This window comes from Salvelinus sp. IW2-2015, unplaced genomic scaffold (assembly GCF_002910315.2).
Source record: "Salvelinus sp. IW2-2015 unplaced genomic scaffold, ASM291031v2 Un_scaffold5521, whole genome shotgun sequence".
Taxonomy (NCBI): Eukaryota; Metazoa; Chordata; class Actinopteri; order Salmoniformes; family Salmonidae; genus Salvelinus; species Salvelinus sp. IW2-2015.
Window position 1 is genome coordinate 55,597 of NW_019946786.1, and position 8,867 is coordinate 64,463.

At 45.4% G+C, this 8,867-nt stretch overlaps 1 long non-coding RNA gene across 1 annotated transcript; it reads right to left on the reverse strand.

Moving 5' to 3' along the window:
* Positions 1-7,202: 7,202 nt before the first annotated feature.
* Positions 7,203-7,496, reverse strand: LOC139026698 (uncharacterized). The gene is made up of 3 exons (XR_011478600.1): positions 7,470-7,496; positions 7,301-7,336; positions 7,203-7,256 (listed from the first exon to the last, which is right to left on the reverse strand). It is a non-coding gene; the product is annotated as an uncharacterized lncRNA (long non-coding RNA).
* Positions 7,497-8,867: the final 1,371 nt, after the last annotated feature.

Consider the following 8,867-nt stretch of genomic DNA (forward strand, 5'->3'; position numbering starts at 1 on the left):
AGGTGAACATACACTGACACAGAAAAACAACCCACCCACAAACAGAAGGGGGAAACGGGCTACCTAAATATGGCTCTCGGTACAGAGAGAACAGATGGCTCTCGGTAGCAGAGAGAACAGATGGCTCAGATGCTCTCGTAGCAGATGAGAACAGATGGCTCTTCGGTAGCAGAGAGAACAGATGGCTCTCAGTAGCAGAAGAGAACAGATGGCTCTCGGTAGCAGACGAGAACAGATGGCTCTCCGGTCAGAGAGAACAGATGGCTCCGGTGAGAGAAGAACAGATGGCTCTCGGTAGCAGAGAGAACAATGGCTCTCGTAGCAGAGCAGAACAGGTATGACTAGTAGGTGGGCTGGAGTCTTTTGACAATTTTTAGGGGCCTTCCTCTGACACCTCCTGGTATAGAGGTCCTGGGATGGCAGGAAGCTTGGCCCCAGTGATGTACTGGGCCATACGCACACTACCCTCTGTAGCGCTTTGCTGTCGGAGGCCCGAGCAGTTGCCATACCAGGTTGGTGATGCAACCAGTCAGGAAGCTCTCGATGGTGCTGCAGCTGTAGAACCTTTTGAGGATCTCAGGACCAATGCCAAATCTTTTTCAGTCTTCTGAGGGGGAATAGGTTTTGTCGTGCCCTCTTCACGACTGTCTTTGCGTGCTTGGACCATGTTAGTTTGTTGGTGATGTGGACACCAAGGAACTTGAAGCTCTCAACCTGCTCCACTACAGCCCCGTCGATGAGAATGGGGGCGTGCTCGGTCCTCCTTTTTCCTGTAGTCCACGATCATCTCCTTTTGTCTTCATCACGTTGAGGGAGAGGTTGTTGTCCTGGCTCCCCACCTCCAGCTTATTTGACTGCTCAAATAGCGTTATTTGACGTGTATCTTTTTTTTTTWARGTAAAGACCAAAAAGGTGTTTCATTGTTGATCTGTTGATCAGACAAATCAAGCTAAACAAAAACAACAAAACAAACAAAACATCTATTCTAACCAGTGGAATCGAGTGCTAGATATGGAATGCTAGGATCTCCTCTCCTACATTCTTCCATTCTCCTGTCCTGGCTAGGGGGGTGATTTAGGATGGGAATTAGACCAAGAGCAGGTGTGCGTAGCCTGGAGCCCTGGGGGTGTATTAGGGGGGGTGTATAGACCCTTGGACGGGTGTTGGGAGCCATAATGTATGCTTGATTAGGCAGCAATAGTTCAGTGGACTCTCAGACAGATGGAAGCCGGGGTACGGGTCGCTCGTAAATCGCTCTGCACACAGGGCTGCAACCGGTGGCTTTTTCGCGGCAGCAGCTCTCTGCAGCTGGCGGTAAAATAACGTTTGCGGTTCCCTGCGAGGGTGACATAAACTGACATCTGTATGCTAATGAGGGTAATCCGTGTGCGCTTTGAACTGACCAACCCACGCTGACGTGACTATACGTATGTGGAATAGCGCGAGCAGGTGGTGCGGGAGCCTGTGTTGCAGGAGCGCAGGCTTCACCACAGCTCAAACTGGTGTGCTCGSGTGAGGTCAGATTTTTCTCCGTTCCTCCGGTGACCTCTAAAGACTTCAGACGCCGAATCTAGAACAGAAAATATTGGAAATTATAAAAWTTTTGACAATTTTAATTGTCAAATTGTAACTTGTAGCCTATTGGTTATTTATTTACATTTACATTTACATTTAAGTCATTTAGCAGACGCTCTTATCCTGGAGAATTGGAACGTGAAATGCTGTTGGATTCTACTCTGCTAAAGATGAGGATATTCGCCAGGTTGGATTACACACGGGTGAGATTTTACTAAACTAAGCTATTAGTTGCTTTTTTCCCCTTGAGATTTAGTTACTATAGGATTGTAGTATTGATACTCGCTCCCAGGGTAGTCATAGCAACTTTCTACATTAACTTTCTTTGTTTAATATTAGAATAGGAGGCATTATGCCATTCCGTTTTTTTAATTAGAGAGAGAGAGCGTGTGTGTGTGCAAGCAGGTCACCAGTGATACAAGTCAGTATTCGACATCCATCCATGTCTGAGGACGTGGGGAAATGACATGGAACCCTTGCACTAAGGGGTAACAGTGAGCTCTGTTCCCTTCAAGTGGGTTTGGGGTTTTGCTAGGGAGTTATGGACAGGGATGGTGGGTGGAAGCGTCCAGCTGTCATTCCAAAGGTCGCATGTTTTAAATGCAGTGATGAAAAGTTGTTTCTGATGTTTTTTTAAATGTAAGCCTGTCCCAAACCTTAACCCTAACCTTGACCGCTTAGAGTTAATGCCTAATCTTAACCTTAACCTTAAACATTCTCAGTTAATTCCTTAACGTGACCTTAAACATTAGGAGTTAATTCCTTAACGTGACCTTAAACATTCGGAGTTAATTCCTTAATGTGACCTTAAACATTCGGAGTTAATTCCTTAACGTGACCTTAAACATTCTCAGTTAATTCCTTAACGTGACCTTAAACATTCCTTTTTCAAGCAGAAATTCGCATTCCTGTGCCTAACTCAAAAGTTCTGGGATACTGTAAAGTCCATGGAGAACAAAGAGCAGCCTCTCCAGCTGTCCCACTGCACTGAGCTAGTACGAGACTCTACCACCGATAAATCCGTGATAAATCGAAGACGTTCAAACAAGCATTTCTCAATGGCTGCCATGGCCTTCCTCCTGCGACTCCAAACCTTGGGCCAACAGCACCCGTCCCCCCCGCTGCACTCGCCAACCTTCCCCAGCTTCTCCTTACCCAAATCCAGATAGCAGATGTTCTGAAAGAGCTGGAAAACCTGGGACCCATACCAAATCAGCTGGGCTTGACAATCTGGACCCCCGATTTTGAACTGTCCCCGCCATAGTCGCACCCCTGATTACCAGCCGGGTTCAACCTCTCCTTCCTATCATCTAGATCCCAAGGATTGAAAGCTGCCGCTCATCCCCCTCTTCAAAGGGGAGAACACCCTGGACCCAAACTTACCAGACCTATATCCATGCCTGCCCTCTATCAAAGGTTCTTCGAAACCAAGTAACGAACGATCACTGGACCATCTCGAATCCCCACCGTACCTTCTCCGCGTGCAATCCGGTTTCCGAAGCCGGTCCACGGGTGCACCTGCAGCCACGCTCAAGTACTAAACGACATTCATAACCGCATCGAAAAACATTAGGGCAGCCGTCTTTCATCGACCTGCCAAGGACTTTCGACTCTTGTCAATCACCAATTCTTAGCGGCAGGGACTCAGTGAGCCTCGGGTTTTCTATGACTTGCCTTGCCTGGTTCACCAACTACTTTGCAGACAGAGTTCAGTGTGTCAAATCGTGAGGCATGTCTGTCCGGTCCTCTGGCAGTCTCTTATGGGGTACGCAACAGGTTCATTGCTCGGCCAGACTCTTTCTCTATACATCAGATTGATGTTTGCTCTTGCTGGCGGCATCCCCTGATCCACGCTCTACGCAAGACACACCATTCAATACTTCCGGCCTTCCTTGGGAGCACTGTGACTATCACACCTCCAAACGACTGCAATCCATACAACGACTCCTTCGTGGCCTCCATACTGCTTCTTAAACACGTAGTAAAACCAAATGCATCTTCAACCGTTCGCTGCCTGGCCACCCGCCGAGCGCCGACTATCATCACCACCGGACGGTTCCACTAGAATATGTGGACATCTATAATACCTAGGTGTCTGGCTAGACTATGCAAACTCTCCTTCCCAGACTATATCAAACATATCCAATCCAAAATCAAATCAAGATCGCTCTATTCCGCAACAAAGCCTCCATTCCACCTCACGCCGCCAAACTACCGAGTAAAACTCGACTAGTGCCTACGATCCTCGACTTCGGCGATGTCATCACAAAAAGCTTCCAAACACTCTACATCATCAAAACTGATGCAGTTATCACCAGTGCCAATCGTTTTGTTTATAAAGCACTTACTACGACCCCACCACTGCACCTGTATGCCCTAGTCGGCTCCCCGCCTACATGATCTCTCCCAGAGCCCACTGGCTCCAGGCATCACCAAGGGCTATGCAGGTACAGTCCCCTTATCTCAGTTCACTGTCACGATGGGCTACCACCACCGCAAGCACGCGCGTCAGAGGGTATCTCACTGATCCATCCTCTAAAGCTAAAACCTCATTGTGGACGCCTTTCCTTCCAGTTCTTCTCTGCCTGCACTGTAACGAATTCGTACAAAAATCTCTGAAGTTGAGAACTTTTGATCTCCCTCAACAACTTAAAAAAATCTCGCTATCCGAAAGCACTACCGATCGCTGCACTTACATAGGTCCATCGTAAATACCCACCCAATTACCTACCTTCACCCTCCATACGCTTTTATCTATTTACTGTTTCTTGCTCTTGCACACCAGATTCTCTTTCTTGCAATGATATTGATTGAGTTATCACCCAGGTAATCTGCAAATTGTAATTATTCGATTTATTGGCCTACCTCATGCCTTTGCACAATGTGTATATGATTCTCTTTTTTTCTACCATGTTATACTTGTTTATTGTTTACTCCATTGTAACTCTGGTTGTCTGTTTTCACACTGCTATGCTTTATCTTCCAGTCGCAGATGCAAATAGAAAACTGAGATCTACAACTATGCCACTGCGTCCTACATAAAGTGTGAGTAATAAATAATGGAACATAAAGTTGGAGGTTAGTTTATCAGGTTAAGTTAGGTGTTGATGAGGTTAGGGTTAGGATGAGGGTAGGGTTAGGATAGGTTAAGGTTAGGTTAGGATGAGGTTAGGGTTAGGATAGGTGAAGGTTAGGATGAGGTTAGTTAGTTAGGATGAGGTGTAATGTAGTGAGGGTTAAGGTTAGGTTAGGATGAGGGTTAATTAAGGTTAGGATGAGGTTAGTTAGGATAGGTTAAGGTTAAGGTTAGGGTTAGAGGAAGGGTTAGGGTTAGGATGAGGTTAAAGGTTAGATTTAAGGTTAGGATGAGGGTTAGAAGGTTAGATGAGGTTAGGGTTAGATGAGGGTTAAAGTTTAGGATGAGGTTAACGTTAGGTTAGGATGAGGGTTAAGGTTAGGGTAGGATGAGGTAAGGTTAAGGTAGGATGAGGTTAAGGTTAGAGAGTAGGTTGAGGTTAGGATAAGGGTTTAAGGATTGGGTTAGATGGTTAGGGTTAGGATAAGGGTTAAGTTAGGTGAGGGTTAGGTTAGATGAGGGTTAGGTTAGGATTCAGGTTAAGGTTAAGCGTAGGATGATCAAGTTAGGAGAGTTAATTAGAGTTAGGGATGAGGTTTAAAGGTTAGAGTTAGGGATGAGGTTAGGTAGAATGAGGTTAAGTTAAGCGTTAGGGTTAGATGCATTAGGTTAGGATGAGGTTAAGGTTAGGTTAGATTGAGTAGGTAGGATGAGGTTAAGTAGGATGAGGTTAAGTTAGTTAGATTGAGGGGAGTTTAACGTTTAGGGTTAGTGAGGTTAAGTTAACGTTAGGTTAGATGAGTTAGGTAGGATGAGTTAGGGTTAGGATGAGGTTAGGGTTAGATGAGGGTTAAGTTTAGGTTAGAATGTTAAGTTAGGTAGGGATGAGGTATGTTAGTGAGGTTAGGGTTAGGAGAGGTAAGTTAGGTAGGATGAGGAAGTTAGGGTTTAAGGAGAGGGTATTAGGTTAGGAGAGTTAAGGGTTAGGGTGTAGAGGTTAGGGTTAACAGATGAGGAGTAAGTTTGTTAGATGAGGGTAAGTAGTTACGATGAGGGTTAAGGTTACATATACGAGTGATTACCATGATATACCATGACTGTCAGCCAATGCAGCATTCAGGCTTCGACCACCAAGTTTAAACCTGATATAACCCGTAGATACTAGACTATAATCTTTTCTTACATCAAGTTAATGTACAATTGTGCGGCGCACGTTTTGAGCAAGCAGACACAAGAAATATCACTGCCAGAATGATTGACAGCCCATAATTCCCATTAGTTCTACTATCTATCAACCCTTGCTTTTCTCGTCTGTTGACACTGTAGTACTAACTTTCTGTAGTGTTATTGGACGACCTGTCATACTAATACTTTCTGTAGTGTTGATGACACTGTCTCAGTACTTAAAGTACTTTCTGTAAAGTGTATTGAACACTGTCAGTACTAAATTGTTCGTAGTGTGTGACCCTGTCAGGTAACTAATATTGTTCTGTAGTGTGTGGACATGTCATACAATAGTGTGCGTGGAGTGTGTGACGAGCGTTTCAGGTACTAATACTTTCTGTAGGGTATGTGACACTGCTCAGGCTACTAATAATTGTTCGTAGTGTGTTACACGTCAGGGATAATATTGTCTTAGTGTGTTGACACGACAAACAAACACACCCCCCAAAATGCAGGTACTAATTACTGTTCTGTAAGGTTATTGTCACAGTCTAGATATATAAAATGATTCTTTCAAAGCCTCTGTTCATTGGTTGTTGTGTTTACAGAGGAAGGACTTATGATTCCCATATGCTTTACTCTCGTTCTGTAAATCTGATTGCTGTGAGCCTGTAGACTGGTAAGGACAGGGATTGGGGTAAGCACTGGTATCTCTGTTTGATGACTGACTGTTGACTACAGACACGGTTGACTAATGACACTATGGTTGACTAATGACACTGTTGACTAATACACTGTTGACTAATGACAACGGTTGACTAATGACACGGTTGACTAATGACTACTGGTGACTAATGACGCCATGACCTCAGTTCTCTCTCTCCCTCTGTAAGTTATCTACAGACACTGACCTCAGTCTTCTCCTCTCCTCTGTAAGTTATCTACAGACACTGACCCAGTCTTCTCCTCTCCTCTGTAAGTTATCTACATAACACTGACCTCAGTCTTTCTCCGCTCCTCGTAAGTTATCTACAGACACTGACCTCAGTCTTCTCCTTCCTCTTGAAGTTATCTACAGACACTAACCTCAGTCTTCTCCTCTCTCCTCTGAAAGTTATCTACAGACACTGACCTCAGTCTTCTCCTCCCCTCTGTAAGTTATCTACAGACACTGACCAGTCTTCTCCTCTCCTCTGTAAGTTATCTACAGGACACGACCTCATCTTTCCTCTCCTCTGTAAAGTATCTACAGAGCACTGACCTCAGTCTTCTCCTCTCCTCTGTAATTATCTACAGACACTGACCCTCAGTCTTCTCCTCTCTCCTCTGTAAGTTATCTAACAGACACTGACCCTCAGTCTTCTCCTCTCCTCGTGTAATATCTACAGACACTGACCTTCAGTCTTCTCCTCTCCTCTGTAAGTTATCTACAGACACTGACCTCAGTCTTTCTCCTCTCCTGTAAGTTATCTACAGACCACTGACCTCAGTCTTCTCCTCTCTCCTCTGTAAGTTATTCCTCTACAGACACTGACCCAGTCTTCTCCTCTCCTCTGTAAGTTATCTACAGACACTGACCCAGTCTTCTCCTCTCCTCTGTAAGTTATCTACAGACACTGACTCACGTCTTCTCCTCTCCTCTGTAAGTTATCACAGACACTGACCTCAGTCTTCTCCTCTCCTCTGTAATATCTACAGACACTACCTCATTTCTCCTCTCTCCCTGTCTTTGTATGTACTTAGACTTCTCCTCAGATGGTAACAAGGCTGGAGTTCAACGTAGAGCTCCCAACGGGAGTGGTGATGGAAGGTTATCTGTTCAAGAGTCCTCCAACACCTTCAAGACCTGGAACAGGTGAGACAGAAACACCTTTCTGGAGCCACACCTGTCCTCTCAACCTCATCCTGCAACTAGTTACTATCACTCCTCTCTGTTTGACTGGCAATTGTTCTCCGCCTCCTTTCTCCTCTCCTCTCTCTCCTCCCCTTCCTCTCTCCCCCTCTCTACTCCCTCCTTTCTCCCTCCTCTCTCTCCTCTCCTCTCTCCTCCTCTCCTCTCACCTCCTCTCTCCTCTTCTCCTCTCTCCTCCCTCACTCTCCTCTCTCCTCCCTCATCCTCTGACCTCCTCTCCTCTCCTCTCCCTCTCTCCTCCTCTCCCCTGCTTTCCACGTGGTTCTCCATACAGAACACCAGCTGGTCTACCAGAAGAGACTCAAGGTAGGAACACACCTGTAGAAAGAACAAAACAAACACAAGACCTGTATCAGAGAACTCTTTAGTGAATATTACACTGACAAATGCAGGTAGAAACAAGTCCACCAAACAGTGTTTCCGTAAAATATAGAACAAAACTGTGGCTTTTAATAACAGGAGAGATCTAATTACAATGTTATTATGTGCTATGGACTAGTACAGTAAGCCAGGGACTAAATTTTAATTACACTCCTCCTCTGCCAATGTTAGGATGTTGTGTTTTGATTGACACTCCTCTCTGCAATAGGATGTCGTGTTTTGATTGACACTCCTCTCTGCCAATGTTAGGATGTCGTGTTTTGATTGACACTCCTCTCTGCCAATAGGAATGTCCTGACGGTTGTGGGTAAGACCTGAGGCTGTGTTCAGTCAAACCCTGTGAGGACGGAGAGAGGAGGTTCTGCTTTGAGGTGGTGTCCCCCACCAAGTAAGTGTGTGTTGTGTGTGTGTGTTGGTGTGTGTGTGTGTTTGTGTGTGGTGTGTGTGTTGTGTGTGTGTGTGTGTGTGTCCTCTCCTCACTCTCCTCTCCCCACTAGGAGCTGTATGCTCCAGGCAGAGTCAGAGAAGTTACGCAGGCCTGACCCCTGGTACAGGCCTCCATCGCCCTGGCATACAGGAGTATCAGAAACTATTATCAAGGTACCTAACCTAATCTCATCCTAAGTAACCCTAACTTAACACTAACACTAAACCTACCCTAACTTAATCTAACCCTAAACCTTACACTAACCTTAACCCTAACCTACCCTAACCTAAACTAACCTAACTAACCTTAACCCTAACCTTAACCCTAACCCT